Raw genomic sequence first — 13,301 nt, 5'->3', positions numbered from 1 at the left:
GAAAGCATTTGGCCCACAATTTTTTCCAAAGGAAACAAGTAATCCAAATAAGAAACTTTATTATCAGCAAAAGATACTGGTAATTACAAATTAATTTTCTGCAACAAAATAGTCTTTGATCTAACACAATAAACTATTCAAATGATAGAATATGGAACAAGTTGAAGAATTCAGTTTATGTGCACATACCCTGAATTTCCTTTAAGAAGTTGCTTAAAGTATGAAAATAACTCAAATATCTCAAGCCACAATTTAAAGTTATCTCTTGTGATATACTGTCAGTAGTTACCTGTATGTTGTTCGTGCAACAGAAAAATGTTGACTTCTATTTTGTCCCTATCAAGCTTCACTGGCAGGGGAGCATGTGCTTGTGCACTCTAATTGAGGCGACAAACTCAGTGAAATAAACTTAACAAACATACTGCAATACTGAAAACGAAATTTTGTTTAGTACAGAAAGAGGTGAAAAAATCCTCAAGGGAAAAGTCAGGAAAGTTTAACTGAATAAAGGGAAAAATAACAACGTGAAGAAAATTCACGGGAAATTTAAAAATGTCAACAGACCTGATTTAATCGTCTGGAAGAAACATTTGGTGTCACCGTGAATTTCATGATATTTTTACATAACAAAGAAGAACAATTTGATGAAAACTAGCCAGTCTCTGTTACAGTCATCAGAGTAAAAAAGGGCTGTAATTTGAGGTCCGAAACAGCCACTAAATCTGACATTTCACATTTGGTCATGGAAAATTTCATTATGATCAGAGAAGGGAAAGGGAATTTTGAAAAGTGATGTCCATAGCAACCATGTAACTAAGATAACTAGCAAACCAGCACTTGTCCTGTAGATGTTACCTTTTTTTTTACTTGCAAGCATGTGATTATTGAAAATGAGGAAAAATAAGACAACACCAGTTCGGGTTATTACTGTGTCATGAATTGATATTTCTTTAACACTTGAAGCAATCTGTCCTTGCATTTGAAAAAAAGGAAGTGATGACTCACTGTTCCAACAATAATTATGCCAGTTCAAGAACTCCAGACAAACAAATATCCTTGCACTAAAACATGACTGACAGAAACAAGGTATGATCAATAGCACAAGTGAAACTTATCAAAAAAGCTGCCATCCTCAACTGAAATGACACTTGTCTGTAAATTTCAGGAGTCAGCTTTTACCATATACTCCTTGTCTGAGGATAGTGTATGCTGCAACAGTCTCTACTAAAATTCCATGCACATGAAATTTAGGAGCCAGCATTTGTCCACATATCCATATTCTTGCAGATCTGAATCCAGCTTTATATTTAAAGTCCACATACGACTTTTTAAAATAATGTGTGTGAAAGAAGAAACTCAACATTAAAGCAAGGCAAATAGACGGAATTGTAAAAATAAAGATATCTTAATAAGGATCTACATTAAAATTATCTCACCTTTCCACATAAACCACAGAAATCAGAATCAAAACCACGAAGATCTTCCTAGGAGTCATTGCACCACAGCACTTTAAAAGCGCAAGATGTGTTGGTGACCCTCGGTGTGACAAGAAAAAGGAGATTAAAACAATATGGATAAGAAAAGCGACTTCTTTTGCCGAGATAAATCTTCGAAACACCTAAAGTCAACGATCAAAATATGGCGGAACTGTATCGAGCCAAGAGAAACTGGGGTAAATAGGCTTCGTGTAGGAGAACAGTTTCCGTCCTTAACAACAGGCGGTAACCAAGGGTTTGAACGTCACTACCGGCTTCACGTTACATGGTATGAGTCATTACGAGCTTCACATTACATGGTATAGCCATGACAACCAACTTATTTCAAGATAGAATTACATGACATGATGATATCACATTACTTATTTCGACCTATTTCGACCTGTTTCATGTCTTTTCGACACATGATGAGTCGTAATATGTCGTAATATGAGTCGTAATATGTCGTAATACGTTGAAAAGTAATTTTGCTACAGATGGCACGTCATAACAACTAACCCTGGTGGATACAGCTCGTCATGATGTTGGCGAAAACGTGCACCTGGAAAAGACCATAAAGCGCTTTGTGGAAGGTTTTTAGAGTCGACAGGGAAGGGTCCAAGCACCAAAGAGGTCCATAAATGGCTCCAAGAGGATCAATTACAAAGAGCATGAGCCTACAAAAGAGAAATCTTAACAGAAGATTTCAAAGGAGACCCTTACTCTCCAGGAAATATTCTCGTAAGTAACCAGCATTACTGCAGCATCACTGATGAAAAAGAATTTCAAGACCTGTGGGAATCAAGGCCAATTATTTGCAAGCTCACTGATTTTGGTGAGACTAAGTCTCGCAAGATCCAAAAACTTTGATGCAAACTAGGACAGCTGCCTTGACAGAGGTATGCCTACTTACACGGCGCCAGAGATCTTGTTATTAGAGAACGACTTCCCGTTGAAGGAACCATTGAGGACCTTAAAAGAACTGGGCTTATGGAATGGTACTTTTTCTCATCTGTAATCCCCAATTAGGATTCCCTTACCAGGAAGACATGAAGAAAAGTCAGAACAAGATAGCAGGCATTGAAAGCTTGCTCAAAGAATGCAAGAGGCCAACCTTTGGCAAGAATTACATTCAACTGGTAAAGACGGGAGAATGGTGGCATTTATATCGAGTCCATGAGGCATGCACATGCTTTGAACCAGAACAAAGGCCATCAGCTGCAGACATTATTACACTGTTGCTTGAAAGAGAAGAGGAGTTTGGCAAATTACACTGTGGAAGCTTCAGAAGTGAGCCAGCTGAACCAATCTGTAGCCAGCACAGTTGCGAATGTACATGACCCTGGCCCCAGAACTACTTCAAAGTCAATGAAAGTTGTTGAGAAAAGTATTGTGGTAAATGTAGATGAGGAAGAGAGAATCTTTGATGATAGGTGAGTTTTCGTGGTCAGTCCTTTCAGGTTTGAAAAGGAGTTGCAATAAAGTGTGCATGCAGTGGTGGAACTAGGGGAGGGGTTATTTTGGGTAAAAAAAATCGCAGAAGGAAGAAAAGCCAGCAGGGCAAGCAAAAAAAACCGACCTAATTTCTTCCCCCATTAGCTCAAGGTCTGGATCCGCCACTGGTATGTACGTATTGTATCTCTATGGTATTGTATTTGTACTTTGTGCATAAGGAGGCAATAAAAAAACGTCTTCATCTTTTTCTTCTTGGACTTATTTCACAAAGTGTACTGCTATACAACGGTCTTTTTAAAAACTTAAAAACCCAGTGAGGCCTGTTTCCAAGGAGAGATGGTTAATTACCCTAGCAAGTGGTTTACCGTAGCAAGCTGGTTAACCTAGCACTCACACATTCCCTCTTGTTTTCTTTGTCCTGTTCACAGGGCAGCTAGGGTTACCAGTGTAGGCAGGTTACCCTATCTGCGTGCTAGGGTTACCCTGGCAGGGGGGTTAATTTTCTCAGTTGTAAACACTCCAGGTAGGGTTAACTTTCTACTTGTTTCAGACCCTTTGAGTGTAACTATGCATTAAGTTGTCCTGGGTTGTAGGGTTACTCTACCTGTGAAATTGTGCTTGTAATTCCAGGCTATTTTTTGCCCTCTAGCTAGGGTTAACCCGCTTGCTAGGGTAACCCTCCCTCTCAGTAAACAGGCCCTAAAATCTCCCACCCCCCCCCCCCAAATTACCATTTACCACTTCCTGACTAAAGCCAGAAGCTATGTTTTGTCTAGTCAATAAATTTGGCAATTATGCACACACAAATCCATGGCTTTGAAATGTTTGATATATTGGCGCTTTCTTGGCTCTATGTCAAATGTTATTTGAAGTTTCTTTCAAATTTTAACCTCATGTTCAGAATTTTAGGCTCTTTTTAATAGCGAATGTATTTGACACATACGGGTTATCTGATAACCATCTTGTCGCGACTTTGCTCAAATAAATTAAATATTCTGTCTTTACTCCTTTGATTGACATGGTTGTATTGTATCATTTTTGTGTATAAATTTAAAAAATTACTATATTGCTTCAAAAACTACAAAGGAGTATAGTTATTTCCATTAAAGTAAGGGATAGTGTTGACTGAAGTAATTCTGCAGTTTTATGGCAGATATCAGCCAGTTTCTGGCTGATGGCTTTAGATGTTAAAAATTGTGTAAATAAATCTACTTCTGTCATTATGGTAGCACTTGACTGAAAAAAAACCACCAAAGCCCTATTTATTGCAGTGCCATTTGAATGGAACAAAAACTCACCTTTTGTTTTCAAGTGCAACTGTAGCTTTTCCAGACAAATCTTTAGTCAACGGCCGATTTCATCCTGGATTTGTCTGGGACAAATCCCAAATTGTCCTCTGGTGCTACTTGGCCCTAATAGATGTGTTAGTTATCGTATCGGAGCCCTACCACAAGAGCAAACAAAGCCCGGAACAATCCGAAGTGACTAAGTGTATAATTCATTGCTTACGTGCAAAGAGAATTAAAGCCCGACAGGAGCCCTGAAAATATGGAATAATTTTGAGCGCAGCAAGAAAAACTCTTCTACAACAAAAAGTGTGACAAAAAAGAGCGTGACCGTTTTGGGATAGGTCTGTTCTTCTTTGGCTAGAAACATACGCCAGCTTTCATCAATTAAATAGTCATAGCATGTGAAACTAATGTGGTGCATGCAAAGTTCACATGGATTGTGACGGCAAAAAACATTTAACTCAAGAATTCCACAAATGTCTACCTTCCCACTCAGAGAATGAACTCCTGAAAAATAACATCTCTAGAAATCTTAAAAGATTCTTTGCTCTTTAAGAAAATTATTCTACACCACTCCATGACTAAACGCCCTGTGACGGTCAAGTCAAGCTCCCCAGGCTTGTGATCACAAAATTTGATAGCACCTTCATGGACTGGCCGCGATTTTGGGGACAGTTCACTGAAACCATTGATAAAACAAGCATAGCACCAATCATGAAATTCTCATACCTCTAAGGGAGCTACTTGATCCTAGAGTAAAAAGGACTACAGAAGCACTGCCTTTCACTGTTGAGGGGTACAACTGCGCTAAGAGTATTTTAAAGGAAAAATCTGAGAAGGATTCTGAAATAGTAAAAGCCTACACCAGTGAAATACTGCTTCTCCCTACAATAACTGGAGCAAATCCTAACAAGATAAGCAGGCTCAGTGAGAAACTGACCTATTGTGTTCAAGCATTACAAACATTGAACAAGTTGGAACAAGTAAACGGAGCTACCTTGATGACACTAGATAAATTGCCTGGTATCCGTGGGGACCTTGTGCGAATAGACCCTGATAGGAAGAAGTGGGATTTTGTGAAACTCAGCAAGGCCATTCGTTTGTGGTTAAGAAGAAATCCGGCCGATACTAAATCAACTGAGAGAGATTTCACTGAACACCGAATTCCATAGTGGGATTGCTCCAACAAGCTCTACCAAGCGCGTGAAATAGAATTTAATCCCAAAGAGTGTGTCTGCTGAGGGAAGGTACGTCATAAACCATCGGACTGCCAGCAGATTAACAAGGTAGATGAAAGAAGACCAACCCTGGCTGGGGAGAATTTGTGTTTTAATTGTGCCACACCTAATCATCATGCTGTAGAATGCTACAGCAAAGCCACATGTCAACATTGCAAGAAACGTCATCACACGTCAATTTGCGACCGCAAGCAAACACCCCAACCTGGAACTGACGATAAGAAAACCCTGATGACAGGAGATGGAAGTAACGAAGGAATATTGCCGATAATCCCAATGAAAGATGACAGGATAATTTGCTGTGCGTTAATTGACACTGGGGCCAGAAGTTTGTATGCTTCAGGAAAGTTAATAGATCTTCTGAAGAAACTGTGTGAAACCAAAACAAAACGAGTGCGGAGGAACGTGCGCGGGGCTAGCGTGAGGACGCACACTTTGTGAGGGAGCAATATCGTCCCCAAAGAATAGAGTAAATCGCTGGTTACTTCTATAAAAACTACTATATGCAGGATAAAGGCAAGACCAAAGGAAAACACAAGAGAGGAGAATGTGGCTCTGTCGAAGAAGACCAACAAGGATCCAAACGTGCAAACATGGCGGATGCCGAGCTTCAAATAACGTCTAAGGTTAACAATGACGAAGGGCTGTCTGGCGCCAACGAGCAAGAAACCGCATCAAAGGGTAGTGCCGAGGAGACTAATCTTTTAGAACTAAAGGAAATGTTGGTTGATATTCAGATTACGGTCTCCAATATTCTCCGTGAAAACTCAAAACTCGCCAACGAGGTCGCTGAGCTACAGAACGCCTTCTTGCAACAGATAGGTGAGCTTACCAACGTTAAAACCGCCTTAGCCAGGTGTCAGAAACAACAAGACGATTTGGAAATTCAGCTAGCTGCAGCGAGAAAAAAAACAACGACCAAGAAGCGGAAATCACAGAATTATACGATCTCCAAGACGCACTGGAACAATATACTAGAAAAAACTCACTCGAAATCCACGGAGTCCCGGAATCCGCGTACACCTCAACTGAGGAGGTTGTCCTTAAGCTCGCCAAGGCTTTAGACGTGGATATAAATCCAAACGACATCGAAATATCACACAAGCTCCACCTGAAAGGTGTAAAACCAATTATTGTAAGGTTTCAAAGCCATAAAGCGAAAACAAGAATGTACAAGGGGAGAGCCAAGTTGAAACATGTCCACGTCTCTGACCTATATCCCGACTCAACAGCGGCAACTAGAGCAGAATCAGGACGAATCTACCTAAACGAGAACCTAACATCCTACAGGCGGGATATCCTTAAACAGGCGAACCAAAAGCAAAAGGATGGTTTGTTGACATCCGTGTGGTCAATGGACGGGAAAATATTTGTCAAAACCTCCCCGGAGGGAAGCCCGATCAGAATCTATGAAAAAACTGACCTGGAGAATCTCTAAGGTAACCACAGTAGTATGATGTACTCTTAGACTTGTAGGTGGGGACAGGAACCAGGTGTCCAAGAGGCCAGAAGGAAAACTCTTAAATAAGTTTTTGTTTACTTTTTTTTCTTTTCGTGTTCGCTTTATTTCTTTATTAATTTACCATAATTTTCAGTTTTCTGCATGTCTAACAAGCTAACTTATGACATTACATCGTTAAACGTAAGAGGATTAAGAGAGCAAAGTAAAAGGAGGAGTATTTTTTCGTACCTTAAAGATCAAAAATCGAAACTCTATTTTCTACAAGAAACATATTCAGAGGTGAACGATGAAAGTATTTGGAGAAATGAATGGGGAGGTAAAATATTCTTTTCCCATGGCACCAAACACAGCAAAGGTGTTTGCATTCTGATCCATGCCTCGGTGCAAGACAAAATCGAGTATTCTTTCAGCGACAAGTTCGGAAGAATCATGTTAATTACTATTGTTATCAACTCTTTAATGCTATCGCTCTGCAATATTTACGCCCCAAACAATCAAGGTGAACAACTAGAATTTTTGCAAGAACTAAATAATTGTCTTATAGACAAATCAGAACTGACTACACTGATCGTAGGTGGCGACAGGAATTGCACTTTATTAAAGAATGATAAAATTGGTGGCAAGCCCTGGAAAGCAACCAATTATAGAAATTTAGTCCTGACTACTATGGAGATACTGGATCTCGTGGACATTCAAAGAGAACGACATCCAAAATTGCGCAAGTATTCTTACGAATCTAAGGTTTTAAAAGAAAAATCCAGGATAGACTTTTTTTGGTGGCCCAAAACTTGACACAATTCGTCAAAAAGAGTGAAATCTATCCTGCTATAGCGCCTGATCATAAAGCAATTTACATATCATTGTCTTTGTCTAATGAAACACCTAGAGAACGTGGACTCTGGAAATTTAATAATTCTCTGTTGAATAATGAAGATTATGTCAACAAAATACGTAAAACATATTTTCAAACTTGCTCTTATTACTCCAAGTTAACCGACAAACGGCTTTTTTGGGAGATGCTCAAAATGGAAATTAGGGCAGCAACCATCTCTTTCAGCAAAAATTTAGCAAAATCAACAAATTGCAGGGAAATGGAAATAACACGTCGACTTCAGGTGTTAGATGAGTTCATTTGTAATAATTTTCTTTCCCCTGACATTGATCAGGTCTTAAACGAATTTGAGGATCTCAAAACAGAACTTCAAACAATATACACCAAGAAGGGAAAGGCAGCAATCTTTAGATCAAAGTGTAGATGGGTGGAAAAAGGTGAGCGCCCCACCAAATACTTTTTTAACTTAGAGAGAAAAAACTACAATAAAAAGACTATATCTCAACTACGGATGGAGGATGAAACGATTATTAAAAGCAAGACCCAGGTTTTAGACGCTATTGAAAATTACTTTAATGATTTATACACATCAGCATCTAGCGCAACACAGGAGGAATACGATAGCTTTATTCAGGAATTGCGCCTGCCTAAGCTTTCTGATGAAGAGCGAGATGAACTCGAAGGCCTTTTAACGTACGACGAATGTAAACAGGTTTTAGAAACTTTCCAAAATGACAAGTCTCCAGGTGAGGATGGTTTTACGGTAGAATTTTATAAGTTTTTTTTCGAACTGCTTGGACATAATCTTGTCGAAAGCTTCAATGAAGCTTAATCAACAAATGAGCTTTCCATCCCCCAAAGAAGAGGTATCATTACTCTTATACCAAAGGAGGACGGCTCCCTGTTACATTTATCGAACTGGCGACCAATAACTTTACTTAATGTTGACTGCAAGATAGCAACTAAGGCCATAGCTAGGAGAATAGAAGCTTCGCTGCCAAAGCTAATAAACTCGCACCAAACCGGGTTTATAAAAAGGCGCTATATTGGGGAAAATATCCGCCTCATAATCGACATTATGGAATATACTAAGAGGCATAACATCCCAGGCATTCTAGTGTCTCTAGACTTCAGAAAAGCCTTTGACTCACTTGAATGGCCCTTTATAATGAGAACACTGGATGTCTTCAATTTCAATACGAGTATTCAAAAATGGGTTAGCACCTTTTACACCAACATAGAGAGTGCAGCATTAAACAATGGTTTTTTGACAAACTGGTTTCAGCCGTCTAGAGGAGTCCGTCAGGGGTGCCCACTATCCCCGTATTTGTTTATTCTTTCAGTAAAAATAATGGCCAATAAAATCCGACAAGACCTACACGTCAAAGGAATTGAAATATTAGGAAAAGAACTGAAATTGAGCCAGTATGCAGATGATAAAAATCTTTTGTGAGCTGACCTGGCCTCTGTTGAAAAGGCCTTAGAAATAATCGATAACTTTGGTACGCTAGCAGGCCTTAAATTAAACCGGAAGAAAACAAAAGCACTCTGGTTGGGAAAATTGAAAAATAATAAGGGCAATCCATTACAACTGAAATGGTTACATAACCCAGTTAAAATCTTAGGAATCCATGTTTCGTACGACGAAAAAGGAAATAACCAACATAATTTCAACCACAAGTTACAAAAATTGCAAACAAATCTGGACCTATGGAGGGCACGTGACCTTACACTATTTGAGAGAGTACTAATCATAAAATCTCTGGCACTATCACAACTCGTTTACTCAGCATCAAATCTCAATGTACCTCAAGAAATAATACCAATAATCAAAACAAAACTGTTTAGATTTCTATGGAAAAACAAAAAAGACAAAATAAAAAGAGAAGGGCTCAATCAAGATCGAGATAAAGGGGGTATACGTATGATCCATGTAGAAACTATGATAAAGGCACTGAGGTTAGCTTGGATTCCGAGACTTTTTGCACCGGGAAAAAAAACTGGAAACTGTTCCAGACCATTATCTAGGAAAATACAGCGGTCTGAGCTTTCTTTTAAGATATAACTACGACACAAAATATATCAACGGTTTGCCATCATTTTATAAAGACATTTTAAAATTTTTTAATGAATTGAAAACCTTGTATAACTATGACAGAGGACAGGATATGATCGTATTTAATAACAAAGAAATCCTCGTTGGAGGGAAGCCCATTTTCATCAGTGAATGGCTTAACAACAACATTCTTTTTATACAAGACCCGTTGAACAACAATGGCCAGTTTATGTCTTATCAAGAATTTAAAAACAAATTCACTTGCAAAACAAACTTTCTCCAATTTTATCAAGTTGCAAGTGCGATACCGAAGCATCTAGCCACAAAAGTGAAAAACACATTACCACCAGAAAGCGAACCATACATCGAGAACAACCCTCTTTTCCAACTAGACGACTTGACAGAAATTAACTTAGTCAAAGCCAAAACTAGGGACTTCTATTGTTTAATTAACAAAAAAATTCACACGAGGTGTCAAACTGGCCCAACAAAATGGAATCAAACCATGCAGTTGGATGGGGAGACATGGGAAAAAATATTTTCCTCGCTGAAAAACATTTGTAAGGAAACAAAATTAAAAGAATTTCAATTCAAACTTATTCATAGAATTGTTGTAACAAAAAAGGAACTTTTTAGATACGGAATCAAAACGGATGATGAATGCCTCTATTGCGCTGAACATGATTCAATCGACCACACATTTAATGATTGCGAATTTGTTAAGAGCTTTGTTAAAAACGTCATCGACTGGTTTAATGCTGTCAATAATTCAAATTTTAGTCCAACAATAGAAGAAAAACTATTTGGCATCTGTCCGGCTCATACGATAAAACATTATTAAAGAAATTTAATTATACGATCTTGTTTATGAGATTCTACATCTACACTTGTAAGATGCAAAACAAAGCTATTCACCTCTCCACTTTCGTTGATAAAGTGTTAACCAAATACAGAATAGAACATCTTTCTTAATAATTAAATAGGAAAAAACACCCCCTCCTCCAAAGCATTATAAGTGACATGCACTTGTATACACACCTATTTCACTCAGTAAATATTTTAATTGGCACTAGTAACAATGTAAATACTGTACTTGTAAACACACTTATATTATATTATATTACTTATATATTATAATTAGCACTTGTAATAATGTAAATACTGCTCTTGTAACAATGTAAATACTGTACTTGTAATCACACTTATATTACTTATACACAATAATTAGCACTTGTAACTATGTAAATACTGTACCTGTAACCACATGCAGATAACAAATAAAATTAAAAAAAAAACAAAACAAAAAAAACGAGTGGACATGCTGATGAGTTCCCAAGTAACGAAGCTGGAAGTGTACGACACATTGATTGAACCATTGGACAGGAATTTTAGCATTAGTGTTAAACTAAGTAAGGCTCACAAGGGAGAACTCTTAATTGTTGATAATCCGAAATATCAGCAGTTAATTGACAACTACAGTCAGCTAAAAGGAATCAAGCTTCATGACTTCAACACAAAGGAACAACTACTGGTGCAGGCGGTACTGGGGAGTGGGGAATACTCTCAAATCAAAACTGACACAAAACCGCTCATTGGCAGAGACAGAGATCCCGTAGCTGAGAAAACCAAACTTGGGTGGTTTGTACTGTCACCAGGGCAAGAATTTAACCACAATCGCATGATGTTGACACAGACAAGCAAAACTGATTATGAAGGACTCTGTTGTCTTATTGGTTTACAGCAAGTCTAAAGAACGACTAGTGAGAGCTGAGGAAGGATGGTACGAGACAGGTCTACCATGGAGAGAAAATCATCTCCCCTTTGCCTTCCAATAAGCAAGGAAGTCTTCGCCATCTAAATAGTCTGAATAACAAACCCAAACACCTCGGTTTGGCAGCTGAATATGACCAAATCATCAGAGAACAGCAGGAGCAAGGAATTATTGAAGGCTGCCCTCCAGAACCTACAGGATCCGAGTTCTACATTCCTCACAAGCCTGTCATTTGACAAGAAGCAGCTATGAGTGGTCTACAATGCTTCAGCAAGGGCCTACTCAGATGCCCCATCCTTGAACGAATGTCTGTATCCACGCCCCGCACTACAGAACAAGTTATGGGACGTCTTAGTTTGGCAACAATTTTACCCTGTAGCAATCTTTGGTGACATCCAGAAAGCCTTTCTGTAGATTTGAATTAAGGAAAAAGAGTGTGACGCACTTCATTCCCATTGGTGAATAAACGAACATTCTAATTTAGAGAGTTACAGGTTTACACCTGCTTTATTTGGATTTGCTTGCTCACCTTCCTCCTAGGGGGAGTTTTAGAACAACATTTGCAGTCACACAGGAGCAAATTGCTGGAAGTTGTTGCTGCACTGCGCAAAAGCCTGTACGTGGACGATCTTCTGAATGGTGGTCAGACTGTCAAACAAGCCTGACAATGTAAGAGCACCGCTATTGAGATATTTAACGACTCAAAGTTTGTACTACACAAGTGGAACTACAACGTGATCGAGTTAGAAGACACACATGTTCAAGAAGATGGGGACAGCGAACTATCATACACCAAGCCGGTGCACAGCCAAACGAATCCAAGGTTCTTGGATTAGCATGGGATAAGCGATTGGATACACTAACCATGACCTTCTTTCAGAACGATACCCCAACAACTAAGAGAGAAGTGTTAAGAACCCTAGCTAAAGTGTATAACCCTCTGAGGTTGGCTACACGCCTTACTTTGCAAGGCAAGTTGATTTATCGTGAGATCTGTGACCAGAAGCTTCCTTAGGATACTGAGCTAACCAGACAGCTTGCTGAAAAGGTAAAAAACTGGGAGCAAACTCTACCGACTGGTGTGACAGTGCTACGAGTGGAACCGACACTTAATTTGGAGTTGCACACCTTCGGTGATGCAAGCACACGGGGAGTAGGCACTGCTGTATATGCTGTGGTGTGGCAACCAAGGAGAACTACACAACATGTGGTAGCAGCCAAAGGCCGACTGGCTAAACAGGGACTTACTGTGCCTTGCCTGGAACTGGTCACTGCACACATGGCTACGAACCTCCTGGTAAACTTGAAAAACACATTGAATGACCCATCCAAGAGTCTACGTCTGGTTAGACAGTACAGTCGCATTGCACTGGATCCTTCGCAATGGACAATACAAGCAGTTTGTGACCAACTGAGTTGAGAAAATTTGTCAGCACCCGGAGATTGAATGGAGATACGTACCAACACAAGACAACCAAGCTGACGTGGCGAGTAGGGGAGGAGGAACTACTAGTCTGTGGTGGAATGGACCCGAATGGCTTGCAAACAAGGAAAACTGGCCCCCCAACCCGGTGACTTCTGCATCAGCAGTCTCAGAGGAAGAAGTAAAAGTGATCTGGGAGGTGCTCAATGCTTGCCAAACTGAAGAATCTACTGACCTCATGGACCAGCTTCTGGAGAAGCATGACTTGCATCACGCCTTGCAGGTGGAGGCCTAGGCCAC

The 13,301-nt window shown here is 39.4% G+C and overlaps 1 pseudogene; it reads left to right on the top strand.

Annotated features, from left to right (window-relative positions):
• Positions 1 to 5,749: 5,749 nt before the first annotated feature.
• Positions 5,750 to 7,585, top strand: LOC149117034 (uncharacterized; annotated as a pseudogene).
• Positions 7,586 to 13,301: the final 5,716 nt, after the last annotated feature.

The sequence above is a fragment of the Orbicella faveolata genome, unplaced genomic scaffold (assembly GCF_042242905.1).
Source record: "Orbicella faveolata isolate gen_17 unplaced genomic scaffold, um_ofav_v1 contig_12, whole genome shotgun sequence".
Taxonomy (NCBI): domain Eukaryota; kingdom Metazoa; phylum Cnidaria; class Anthozoa; order Scleractinia; family Merulinidae; genus Orbicella; species Orbicella faveolata.
Note: the sequence above shows the minus strand (reverse complement) of the source record. Positions and strands in the feature narration are given on the sequence as shown.